At 42.8% G+C, this 14,100-nt stretch overlaps 2 non-coding genes across 2 annotated transcripts; both read left to right on the forward strand.

Annotated features, from left to right (window-relative positions):
• Window positions 1-1,285: 1,285 nt before the first annotated feature.
• LOC146180643 (signal recognition particle RNA) lies at window positions 1,286-1,584 on the forward strand. Its single transcript, XR_014700503.1, has one exon.
• Window positions 1,585-11,729: 10,145 nt separating this feature from the next.
• LOC146180644 (signal recognition particle RNA) lies at window positions 11,730-12,028 on the forward strand. Its single transcript, XR_014700497.1, has one exon.
• Window positions 12,029-14,100: the final 2,072 nt, after the last annotated feature.

Here is a 14,100-nt window from a genome sequence, read left to right on the forward strand (position 1 = left end):
TTAGGTACGGCTTCCAGATCCTTTATTGCTTTTATTTGGGCAGAAGAGATGGAATGAAAAGGATAACTGCACCGAATTTAATACAAAGCACCTTGTGAACGTCGACACAAAAAAAAAGAGACTCGTGCAAGTGTTTTGTCAGATATTTTAATACTTCATTCACACTATATTGATCTAACCGGAATTATACGTAACTGAAATAAAGCAGACACTTAAAATGTCGAATAAGGAAATTTTGTATTTGAAATGTAAAAGATGGAGTCCCTTAACGTTGTCCTCCCGCATGCCATTCCACTGAAGCATGGTGAAAATAAAGAAGCTGTACTTAGACACATTTCACCTTCGAGCGCATTGATAAATTTGTTCGGTATGGTCTGTGCAGAACAGGTAAAAATATCCTTCTTAATCATGGCACTGTTTTTGCATCCGCTGCGGGTTAAAGCGGAATTCTCTGCATTTGCACAGTATTTCTTCCTTAGGGAAATTCAGGCTGCTCAATAGCAACAACTTTTGCACGTAATATATTACCAGGCGAGCATCAAGGCTATATAATAACTTGTGAAATCTATTCGATATCGTTTAGAAAAATGAGAAAACAATTCGCAATTCATTTTGCATATGTAAAGACGATAATACGTTGGGAAACACCCATAACCCGAATCACCTGACAGGCAGAAAAGGCCAATTCCCTTAAACGAACTTGGGTGGTTTACAATAATGTGAATTCCTTGCAGATTATCGAGCGGTGCTCGATTTCTTGCATATCGAAATATTAAAACTGTGGTCTCGTCAAGACGAAACTTCTTTCCGCCGAGCATGATTCAGGATTTGCATACGCACGTGCAAGAATATTCGGTTCCATAACTTTGAAACAAAGAGCAGGCGGCCTAGAGGATCAACTGTCTGAGATGTTAAGTATGCCAGGTTCTATAATGTGCTAAGGCCATTCAAAATATCGCGCTCTTTGCGTCGGCCTCCCATCTCTCGAACGGTTATCGAAGCTGGGGTTTAGGACCGAGGTTGGTGCCACCGAGCGAACGAGAGAGGAGGTTAGGTCGCTGCGCTTAGCGCGGCAGCTGTTGAGCTGAAAACAAAACCAGATCGGAAGCGTGTATTTTAGCGCTATGAAATTTCAGCTCTCGACCAGAACTGATCGCAGAAATTTCCTTATAAGAACATGAAAGCATATGTCCGCCGGAAACAGCATCCAGTTAAAAAAGGATTGTAATTATGAGGGAATTAGACAATGGTGAATATAAGAACCGGCCGCATTGCTCTCTTCTCCGCCGGGTGTAGTGGCGTGCCCCTGTGATCCAGGTGCTTGGAGACTGGCGTTAGAAGACGGGTTGAATCTGGGAGGCCTGCCCCACGTCTGCCCATGTTGATCGGGTGTTCTCGATAAGCTGGGCGCCGATATGGTGGCCCCGGAGGAGCTCGGTGGCGACCAGGTCGCCTAAGGAGGAGCGAACCGGCCCTGGGCGGAAACGCAGCAGGCAAAAGCTCCCGCGCTTTGCAGTAGCGGGATCGCACCTGTGAATGTGCGGCGTGGGGTAGCCCAGACAATACACTCGGACCTAGCGCCTTTTTTTTTAATGTAGCCATTTGAATTGCACAAAGGGCTACTGAATATTTTCCCCACCTGTCGGCACTTTGTCACATGCTTTCAAAAAGGCATTGGCACTACGGCGTTCAAGCAACCTCTACGCGCTTGAATTTCATTTTGATTTCCGCAGCCACATTTTTTTTTTTTTTTTTTTGCTGCGTCCACGGGGTTCCAGCGTTGCCCTCTGATGCTTGAAAAATTATGTTTATGAGAAGGTATCACCAGGAGTAGTGTATTCTAGCTTTACAGTGGCGCTCACATGTACGAACGTTTCCCCATGAATTTGCGCAAATTATCTCATATTATCTGAAACCTCCACAAAAACACAAAATTACTTCAGACTTTGTACTGTGATTTTTGAGGTCTGAAAATTTATAATGACATCTTTTTATTCGTTAGGATCGCCTAATTTACATAACCTTAAGTGAAGTCGTGAGACACAATAGCATGGGAAATGCGCGTGAAGTTTGCCTTTTTGAAAATATTCGCGGAGCAATATTATTGACACCTACTTGCGTATATATTTACCTATGACTGTCAGATTTCGGCCGCAATTGTGACGAGTTCATCAATTTTTTAACTTCAGTGCTCTAACCACTGCACTTCTTCCCTTCGCCCTCAGCGGCTCCGTTTCGATGGAGGCGCAAAGCAAGGTACCCGTGTGCTGTGCGATGTCAGTGCACGTTAAAGAACCCCAGGTGGTCGAAATTTCCGGTGTCTACCACTATGGCGTCTCTCATAGCGTGAGCTGCTTTTGGACGTTAAACCCCACGAACCAAACCATCTTCCTATTGCTTTGCCTTTGTAAAATCTCAGAGATGCAAGTTGTGGTCCTGTCGGGATTCTGCCTACTGAAATGCAGACTCATCGTCCGCTGAACCAGACACTGGTATTGGCGCAAATTATTTTATGCCAAGCAAATACCTCTATGCTTGATGTTTATGATTCTTTTTTTCCGTTCAAGATTATATCTCCCCAAGTGTTGGTACGAATAATATTGATGAATAAAAGATTTTACTAAGACTTGAGTTCATAAATTTTTTTTTCCTTTTGTGCTAAATGCACTCCGCCATTAAAGGTCGCCTTAATAATTTACCTAAAGTGTAAACTCAGTGAAGAACCACTTACTCTGCACTCTGGATGGCACCTAGTGAAATCCATGCCCATTGTCAGCTGATTCACACGCTCACAATTGTCCAAACTCTTTTATATGATACGTTTGTGGCTGCTCTTTGTGGTATGTCTACTGCGGTGCTGTAACTGACGAACATATATTTATTTATTTACAATACTTTACAGGCCTCCAGGGAGGCATTGTGCAAGGGGGGTACAAGAAGAAGTATAGATAATATAATAGTGCCTAAAAAAGCAGCAAGATCAGCAGGAATGAACAGTGTTAAATATGAAAATATATTAAGCAATCATTGCAAATATAACAACCACACGAAAGAAACAGCCCAACATGAACAAAATAATTAAAGAAGAAAACATACACATAAAGTAATCTGGCAGAAAAACAGATGCATATCTTTCAGATGGGAAAATAAAAAAAAGTAACAACGTAGCAACCACATGTGATAAGACAGGGAAATAAAGTGAAAACAAAGTCATGGTTCCCTGATACAGATGAGAACGACCTAAGTACAGTTGTCGATGAAATGTTTGACTAGATGATCATGGAAAATTTCACAATGGCGCTCAGAGGCGATGTGGTTTGGAAGGTCGTTCCACAGGCGTATAACACGTGGCAGGGCCGAAAAGTTAAAGGTATGAGTACTGCCATAAATGCGTGTAAAACTGTAGTTAGAGTGGGATCTGGTTGACGAATAAGAGGGTCGTTGCAGGTGCGATAATGGTGAATGAGTGGCATGGATTAATTTGTGAAAGAGAGATAGAAGGATCTCGACGCAGTCTTAACGGAGGAAGCGGAGGGAGAAATGAATTTGCATTCCACAGTGCGGCATGTTTGGAGGCGTTATTATTTTTTTTTCTTTTTCAAATGTTTAGCACATATAGTAATTTCCGCTGCCTGCCTTTTACACAGCGAGGTAATGCATTGCGTGAAAAAGCTCGCTGGCTTATTGTTTTTATAAGCGCTATAATAAAATTGACTAGAGTAATTGTCACCATAGAAGCCCCGGCTTGTACGGAAAAAAAAAGTACACTTGAATAAGCGTATTCTGCTTTACCATGCCTTTTATTGTCTGTTCTGAAAGAAATGTTAGTGCTGCTGACATTTTCGGTATGTGTAACTGCTAATTCGTTGAAAGCATTTTTCTCTACCGCAAAGCGGGGCACGCATGAAAGTAAGCTTTCCAGGAAGCCAGTTTCAGGTTCGTTTTACTGTCGACAGATGCCGCCACAGGCGCACTTACCCCAAGAAATGCGTCGAGAGCGCAAATTTTTAAATCCCTGCAGTATACTTACCAGGAGAACTCAAAATTAAATTTGTAAATTTCACGAGTGGCGACAATGGCCAGGCAGCTGCATTCGATAGCGGCAAGAAATATTTACAGCCTACGTGAAAATGACTTGATGGATGGCGTTTGAGGCTACCCACAAAGAGCTACAAAGCTACAACACGTGAAAAAGAAAAAATTCGTACAGAATTAAATAAAAACCAAAAATGAAGGTAGCTTTTCGTTTTGCTCCCCAAACATAAAATTGTGGGAACTGCAATTCCTAATATTGCTTGACATGGGGACATACGCAATTTTTATTTGCTAAGTATATTTTCAGGAGTATACTGTTGTCAAGACGCATGTAATTTGCTGTAAAAAAAGCGTGCAATAGAATGACTCTTTATGAGAAACCAGATACGTAGCTTTCAGAAGAAATCCTTTTTGCCGTTAGTGTCAAAGGCGAGATAGAAGCTTCGGACACAATAATTTCATATTGGTTTTTAAGACGAAAAAACGAAAGCCAGTTCCCTAACCTTTTCGGGAAAATGAAATCTCACGATAATTCCCTGCAAAGGCGAACTCCTATTTTAAGACGATCAGGAAGCACGATGGAAATACAACGCGCACTGTATAAGTGATCATGTGACTGCTCCGCCAAATTTGAATTGTTCTTGCTCTAGTGTATCTTGTCATGCCTATTCTATTGGACTGTCTGTAACTCTAAACCTGCATTTCGTTGTGCCACACAACGAAGCCAAAATTATCGAGACCATTAAGGGAAAATGTGGGGATAAAATCTCAATGTCTTTAAAAAAGTGTGTTTGTAGTTTGTTTTCTTTGGATTATGCATGTATTAAAGAAAATTGTCAGGAAGCTTGGTTGTCACCTGTGCAGCCAAAATATATATATTTTTTTTCCAGTGATGCAGTCACCCCTGAAAGAACCTATGAACGCTGATTTCAACACAAAGAAATTGAAAATAGTGCCTGCCCATGTTAGGATGGTTGTCTTCCGCACTCTTTAGTAAAAAAGGACCTGCTATAAAGAGTACAGCAGAGAGCTGAAACGCAAAGTAGAAAAAACAATTTGTGGACACGGCCACTACGGATTGGCCGGTAAACGGAAATATAAGCTTGGAGTGAATAAAACGCTCCACGTAACATCCGAACGCTCTTAGCGCACCACTTGTAGCCGGGATAATCAAAGTGCTCGGCAAGTAGGAGATAGAAATGAAGCCTGCACGAAAACGTTCTCCCAGCAAGCAACAAAGGAAAGCATTTTACGAACGCAGACGAGGGCGCAATACAGGTGTAACGCTGAAACAAAAACAGGCAACTCGAATTAATCGCTACAGAGCAGCGCATTGTTCAGAAGAATGGCCCAGCGTATGCACCAGGTCGCTTTAATTTATTACTTCGGCGTTATATTTAAATAGGAAGTTCTGAAATCTCTGAAATAATTTTTCGCATTTCGTATTTTTTGTAGGAGCACAATTACGGAGATAAATCACTATCTCCAAATGATTTCGCCAAAATCTGCTTTCAAGGCGGTTTCGGAACTAAAGGTTTGTTGGGAACAAAATAAGGTACTTTTCAGATTCCAAATTATCCTAAAAAAACACAAGCGTCAAATATGTGACATGTAATGAAAAAAAAAAAAAGGTCCTGTTAAAGTGGTCAAATTTTTAAATATTTTTCATAAAGAAGCCGTAAATGTCCAAAGCCTGCGCAATGAACTGCCTAGAAATCCAAACACAAAGTGAAAGCAAAAAATATTCATGATTTTTGAAATCATGGTTTTGTTAATCTGATGCAATTGGAGCAACTGTTCTGAAGTTGACCCCTCATTCTCGCATGCCAAGCTCCACTTGACAAGGTTGTGACAATATTGCGTTCTTCGGTGCATGTTTCTACATACACACTCATCAGCACAATATCGCCAGGTGCCACTGATGGATGTAAAACACAACACGACATGCATATCAATCTCCACTTGCTCCAAGTCCAAGAAAAATGCCTTTAGCGAGGCTGGCTGTCAAAACAAAAGTCCTGAGTTTGAATCTCATGTAAAATTTAAACGTTCCTTTACGCGAAATCGGCCTGAATCTATCTTATGATGTAACTGCATAAATTAAGTTACATCATAAGATACATCCAGCAAACGTTGAATTACGTCATTACGCCTAATCGCCGATTCAATATTACCTGCGTAGTATGACATCCCGCAGCTGTCAATAAATCAAAATGTTTACTTGTTCAACTACGCCTATTCTGCAACACGTAACACTGACACTATATTGGGGAAGAACGAAGTGTGCTAAACTGAAATTCCGGCGCAGTTTGAATTAGGAGCCATAGGTACTAGCACACGCCGTCAGCTGGCATCGCAATGTCATCATAGCCTTTCCCTGGATTGAAGGGCCAAAGCTAAAACCTTCGGCCTTGTTTCAGTTGCGTGGTATCCCAGTTAGAGCATTACAGTGTGATTGCAACATAAGACAGCCTGAAAAATACTAGAATGCATCTCATATTTTTGCAATCGTTCTCGAGTTGCTTTGTACTGAAATGAAAAAAAAATCTCTCACAAGCGACTGTTAAAAAAGAGAACAGAATGTTCTGGCAATTTTTTTGAGCATTCTTTTATGGTTATTTTGCAGCTAAGCCTGAGACAACCCACCGCTTCCACTACTCTTGTCCACGTGGCCCTCGAACTTACATCTAGGCTTTGAAGCTTCCGCCTTCTAGAATACGGGTCCGCGAGCGATGGTCTCGCCCGACGAGTGAAAAACCAAGTCTTTCTTAAAAACACCAGTTTATTCCGGATCAAAAGAAAAGTATAAAATAGAAAAGAAACAGCATTGGTCAAAACTGCGCTGGAAACATGCCGTCGAAGTGCGCGACAATGGACTATGCAGAATAAAACAGAACATGGGTCAGGGCTTCACCGCGGCAACAGAAAACACACTGCGGCGCGGATAGGGCGAGTACAAAGCATTGATTACGGTACAAAAGCATTGCTACTCGCGTGGCAGCACACATGCTAACACTCCAAAGGCTTTCTTGTAGGCGCCGCTTCCGTCTTTGCCTCGCAGGACTCCGCTCCGCAGTCCGTGTACATCCCGCCGGCTTGGGACGCTGCCACGCCGCCCTTCTGTGGCCGGCACCCCGGCGAAAAAGCCCCGAGCCATGCTTCCGTCGCGCTTATCTACCCTCTGTCTCGCGCCGATAACATGCCGACCCTGCTCCGGGCAGCTCGCTCATGCATACTCGCGCTGCCCGGGCGGACACCAACACAAACAGAAAAAAGTGCGCGAGGTTTGAAAATCTAAAAGGGGCTGTGAGGCCCCACAGCTTCTAGTACTGCAGCGTAGAGCTTAACGATGAAGTGCTTAGGCGTTGGTGACTTGTGCTTCGAGAAAACATAGGCGCCTTTGGTCTAGTGCACCCCTTTACAGAGTTGCCTTTTTTATGTTTTAAAAGGCGCACTTTGGCCACATTCGTAAAAAGTTCGTTTGAAAAATAGGTACTGATTTTGAGGAGGTGTATATTCTACACTAGGGGCTTATTTTAACAGCTTGTAAATGCAGGTTTGCCAAAAAGAGGATTCCTGTGCAGCAGAGTATCCTTTAAAGGAGAAAAGAAAACGTCCTGGTAATTTTTTTGCAGCATTCTTTTATGGTTATATTACAGCTACGCCTGTGACAACCCACCACTTGAGCCACTGCTGTCCACGTGGCCCTCGAACTTACATCTAGGCTTCTAGTACTGCAGCATATAGCTTAACGATAAAGCACTTAGGCGTTGGTGACTTGTGCTTCGAGAAAACAGGCGTTTTTGGTCTAGTGCAGCCCTTTGCAGACTTGCCTTTTTTGTTTTATAAAAGCCGCAATTTGGCCATATTCGTAAAATTTCGTTCGAAAAATTCGGTGCAGATTTGGAGGAGGTGTATATTCTACACTAGGAGCGAATTTTAACAGCTTTTAAATGCAGCTTTGCCACAATGAGGATTCTTGTGCCGCAAAGTTCCCTTTAAAAGAGACAACAAAATGTCTGTAAGGTTTTTTTTTTTTTTTGCAAAGTACTTTTATGGTTATTTTGCAGCTACGCCTGAGGCAACCCAACACTCAGCCACTCTTGTCCATGTGGCCCTCGAAGTTACATCTAGGCTTCTTGCACTGCAGCATATAGCTTAACGATAAAGCACTTAGGCGTTGGTGACTTGTGCTTCGAGAAAACAGGCATTTTTCGTCTAGTGCACCCCTTTACAGAGTTGCCTTTTTATGTTTCAAGAGGAGCACTTTGGCCACATTCGTAAAATTTAGTTTTAAAAATTAGGTACTTATTTGGAGGATGTGTACATTCTACAGTAGTGGCTAATTTCAACCGCTTGTAAATGCAGCTTTGCTGCAATGAGGATTCTTGCGTAGCAGAGTACCCTTTAAAGGAGAGAACGAAATGTCTAATTTTTTTTTTCGCAACGTTCTTTTATGTTTATTTGCAGCTGCGCCCGAGACAACCCACCGCTTCAACCGCTCTTGTCCACGTGGCCCTCAAAGTTACATCAAGGCTTCTTGTACTGCAGCATGGAGCTTAACGATAAAGCACTTAGGCGTTGGTGACTTGTGCTTCAAGAAAACAGGCGTTTTTGGTCTAGTACACCCTTTTACAGAGTTGCCTTTTTATGTTATAAAAGAAGCACTTTGGTAACATTCGTAAAATTTCGTTGAAAAATTAGTTACTGATTAGAAGGAGGTGTATATTCTACACTAGGAGCTAATTTTAACAGCTTGTAAATGGAGCTTATCTACAATGAGGATTCTTGTGCAGAAGAGCCCCCTTGTGCAGAAGAAATTGCATCACATGAGCACTCTGCAGCGAACAAATCATTTTCAGTTGATTTATTGCTTTTATTTGGGCAGGAGAGATGGAATGAAAAGATTAACTGCACCGAATTTAATTCAAAACACATTGGGAACAAAGACAAAAAAAAGAGACTCGTGAAAGTGTTTTGTCTTATATTTTCATATGTCTATCACTATAATGCTCGAACTGGGATAATACGTAACTAAACAAAAGGCAAATATTGAACGTCTCCAGTAAGGAAATTTTGTATTTGAAATGTAAAAGATGGAGTCCCTTAACGGTTTCCTCTGGCACGCCATTCAACAAAATCATAGTGCAAAGAAAGAAGCTGCACTTAAACACATTTCAACTTCGAGCGCATTGATACACTTGTTCAGTATGGTCTGTGTAGTGCAGGCATCTTCTTATACATGGCACTGGTTTTGCATCTGCTGCGGTTTAAAGAGAAATTCTCTATATTAGCACAGTATTTCTTCCTTAGGAAAATTCAGGCTGCTGAGTAGTAACAATTTTTGCATGTAATACATTAGGAGGCGAACATCAAGGCTATATAATAACTTGTGAGACTATTCGATATCGGTTAGAAAAAGGAGAAAATTAATTGCAAATATTTTATTTATGTAAAGGGGATTGTACGTTGGAAACACCCATAACTCGAGTAACCTGGGAGGCAGAAAACGCCAATTCCGTTAAACGAACTTAGAGATTTACAATAATGTAAATTCCTTGCTGCAAACCCAAGATAAGACGGTTGTGATTACTGATCTCGAGCCGGGCATCCTGAAGAGTGAAGTTGAATGGGCCTTAGCCAGCCTTGCTAAGAACAAAGCTAGTGGAATTGATGGCATTCCAGCTGAGTTGCTTCAAAACCTCAACCATGACGCTGTTAACATTCTGCATACATTATGTCAGAAGATTTGGACAACCCTGCAGTGGCCACAGGATTGGAGGAGGTCAGTTTATATCCCCATTCCAAAGAAAGGCAGTGCCAAAGATTGTGCCAACTACCGCACGATCGCGCTTATTTCGCATGCTAGCAAGGTGATGTTGAAAATCCTCCAAGGTAGGCTGCAGCACTATGTGGATCGGGAGCTTCCGGACGTGCAAGCTGGGTTTCGCAAGGGCAGAGGAACTAGAGACCAAATTGCTAACCTTCGCTGGATCATGGAAAAAGCAAGAGAGTTCCAGAAACCCATCTACTTCTGCTTTATTGATTATGCGAAAGCGTTTGACTGCGTAGATCACAGCAGATTGTGGCAAGCTCTCCAAATGATGGGAGTTCCAATTCACCTCAACTGTCTCCTCAGGAACCTGTATGAAGGGCAAGAGGCCACAGTCAGAACTGGGCATGGTCTTACTGATTGGTTTCCGATCGAGAAAGGAGTGAGGCAAGGCTGCATACTGTCGCCCTGCCTATTTAACCTATATGCAGAGTGCATCATGAGGAAGGCCGGTCTGGACGAGTCTTCAGCTGGAGTAAAGATTGTTGGAAAATGTATCAACAACCTTAGATATGCGGATGATACCACTTTAATGGCAGAAAGTGAAGTGGAACTCAAGAGACTTCTGATCCGCGTACAAGAAGAGAGTGAGAAGTTTGGGCTTAAACTGAACATTAAAAAGACAAAGATGATGGCGTCTTGCCCTATCAAGTCCTGGAGCATCAATGGACAAGAAGTGGAAGCTGTGACAGATTTTCTGTTCTTGGGCTCCAAGATTACCTCGGAAGGAGACTGCAGCCATGAAATTAGGAGACGACTGCTTCTGGGAAAGAGAGCAATGGTTAGCCTTGACCGCCTAGTAAAGAGCAGAGACATTAGTCTGCCAACCAAGATCCGTATAACTCAGGCTATGGTCTTTCCAGTTGTGATGTATGGATGCGAGAGTTAGACTGTGAAAAAGGCTGACCGCCGAAGAATTGACGAGTTTGAATTGTGGTGCTGGCGAAGACTCTTGAGAGTTTCTTGGACTGCCAGAAGATCAAATCAGTCGATATTGTCGACCATAAACCCTGACTGCTCATTGGAGGGCCAAATTTTAATGTTAAAGCTCAGCTACTTTGGTCATCTGATGAGAAGAGAGGAGTCGCTGGAGAAAGATTTGATGTTGGGAAAGGTTGAGGGTCGCCGGAGAAGGGGTAGGCAGCGAACGCGTTGGTTAGATGGCATCCTCGAGGCACTGCAGATGAAGTTATGTGATGTTAGGAAGATAGTGAGAGACCGGAACGCCTGGCGTGACATGGTCCATAGGGTCACTAAGAGTCGGACACGACTGAACGACTAAACTGAAACTGAAATTCCTTGCAGATTATAGAGCGGTGCAGGACGTCTTGCAAATCGAAATATTAAAACTGGGGTATCGTCAAGACGAAACGTGTTTTCACCGAGTATGATTCAGGATTTGCATACGCATGTTCAACAATGTTCGCTTCCATAATTTTTACACAAAGAGCAACCGGCCTAGAGGATCAACTGTCTGAGATGTTAAGTATGGCAGATTCTATAATGTGCTAAGGCAATTCAAAATATCGCGCTATTTGCATCGGCCTCCCATCTTTCGAACAGGTATCGAAGCTCCGGTTTAGGACCGAGGTTGGCGCCACAGAGCGAACGAGAGAGGAGGTTAGGTCGCTGCGCTTAGCGCGGCATCTCTTGAGCTCAAAACAAAACCAGATCGGAAGTGTATATTTCTGCACGCTGACATTTCAACTGTGAGCCAGAACGGATCGCAGAAATTTCCTTACAAGAACATGACAGTATATGTGCACCGGATACCGCATCCAGGGAAAAAAAAAAAGATTTGTAAATACGAGGGAATTAGACAATGGTGGATATAAGAACCAGCCGCATTGATGGCGTCTCCGCCGGGGGTAGTGGCGTGCCCCTGTAATCCAGCTGCTTGGAGGCTGGCGTTAGAGGACGGGTTGAGGCTGGGAGGCCTGCCCCACGTCTGCCCATGTTGATCGGTTGTCCGCGCTAAGCTGGGCGCCGATATGGTGGCCCCGGTTGAGCTCGGTGGCGACCAGGTCGCCTAAGGAGGAGCGAACCGGCCCAGGGCGCAAACGCAGCAGGCAAAAGCTCCTGCGCTCTGCAGTAGCGGGATCGCACATCTGAATGTGCGGCGTGGGGTAGCCCAGACAATACACTCGGACCTAGCGCCTTTTTTTTTTAAAGCAGCCATTGGAATTGCACAAGTATATTTCCCCATCTATTGGCACTTAATGTCATATGCTTTCAAAAGAGCATTGGCACTACGGCGTTCAAGCAAGCTTTACGCGTTAGAATTTCATTTTGATTTCCGCCGCCACATGTTTCTTTTTTTTTTTGCAGCGTCCACGGGTAGCTGCGTAGCCGTCTGATGATTGGAAAATGATGTTTATGAGAAGGTATCACCAGAATTAATTTATTTTAGCATTACAGTGGCATCGATTAATACCTTTGTGTGGTCGAGTCGGGGAAGCATCGTGGAGAACAGGTGCGAAAAAAACCAGGACACAAGGACACATAGAGACAGGACAGCGCTAGTCCTCTTTCTATCTGTTCCTTGTGTCCTGGGTTTTGCGCTCCAGTTCTCCACGATTACAGTGGCATGCACATGCACGAGTTTGTTTCCCATGAATTTGCGCAAATTTCTCATAGGATCGTAAATCTTTACAGAAAAAAAGTTTACTTGAGTCTCTGTACCCTGATTTTTGAGGTCTGAAAATTTTTAATGACATCTATTTATTCGTTAGGATAGCCTAAATTACGCAACCTTAAGTGTAGTAATTGACGCAATAGCATGGGAAATGCGCGTGACGTTTGCCTCTTTGATAAATATTCGCGGGGCAATATTATTGAAACCTACTTGCGTATATATTTGCCTATGACTGGCAGATTTCAGCCGCAATTGTGAAGAGGTTATCTTGGTTATCACGGCGCTTCTTCCTATTGCTTTGCCTTTGTAAAATTAAAATCTAAGATGCATGTAGTGGTCCTGTCGGGATTCTGCCTACTGAAATGCAGGCTCATTATCCGCTGAACCAGACACTCATTTTATGCAAATTATTTTATGCCAAGCAAATACCTCTATGCTTGATGTATTTGATTCTTTTTTTGCGTTCATAAATATATCTCCCAAAATGTTGTTATCAATAATATCGATGATTAAAACATGTTCCTACGACTTGGGTTCATAATTTTTTAACCTGCATGCTAAATGCACTCCGCCTTTAAAGGTCGCCTTAATTATTTACCAAATGTGTGAACTCCGTGAGGTACCACTTACTCTACACTCAGGATGATGCCTAGTAAAATCCAGGCCCATCGTCGGCTGATCCGCACGCTCACAATTGTCCACATTCTTTTATTTTGTGCCCGGAAGGCTGCTATTTGTGGCATGTCTGCTGCGGTGCAATAACTGACGGAAATGAACAATAAAAATGAATTTGTATACTACAGTGGGGGGCGGTCTATTTGGAGGCATTAATATATATTTTTTTGCAAACATTTAGCACATATAGCAATTTTCGATACCTGCCTTGGGCACAGTGTGCGTGTGCACTGCGGGAAAAATCTCGCTGCCTCAATGTTTTTATAAGCGCTATAATAAAATAGACTGAAGTAATTGTCACCATAGCAGCCCCGGCTTGCACGAAAAAAAAAAAGGTACAGTTGAATAAGCGTAGTCTATTTTATTTAAGATTTTTTGTGTCAGTTCTGAAAGAAACGTAAAACTTCTCGCATACAAGTCACTAATACGAACAAAACTTGAATATGCATCCCCCATCTGGAGTCCAAACCAAATCTATCTGATAAATTCACTTGATTCCCTTCAGAATCGAGCCGCTAGATTCATTCATTCCTGCTATTCATACAATGCCAGTATTTTATCTTTAAAAGCTAAATCCGGTCTAACAAATCTCGCATGTCGTCGTCGAATCGCCAGTATGTGTTTGTTCCATAAGTTTCTTTCCACCTCGCTTCGAATTCCGTCCTACATCAACCCACCAGCACGGATTTCACCCCGCATTGGTGACCCCTACAAGTTGCGCCTCCACAATCTCATACTGCAACATTTGCTGCATCATTCTTTCCTCGCTCCGCCGTAGACTGGAATGGCCTACCACACGACATTGCTGGAATCACCTGCACATCCACATTTTGTGATTGTATAACTGCCATATTCAACCAATATTATGTTTACTTTGTATATAATCTTCAAGCGTGTACCACCCCTTATGTTTATTTTGCAT

This window comes from Amblyomma maculatum, chromosome 8, assembly GCF_055883805.1.
Source record: "Amblyomma maculatum isolate TAMU_Amacu chromosome 8, ASM5588380v1, whole genome shotgun sequence".
Classification (NCBI taxonomy): domain Eukaryota; kingdom Metazoa; phylum Arthropoda; class Arachnida; order Ixodida; family Ixodidae; genus Amblyomma; species Amblyomma maculatum.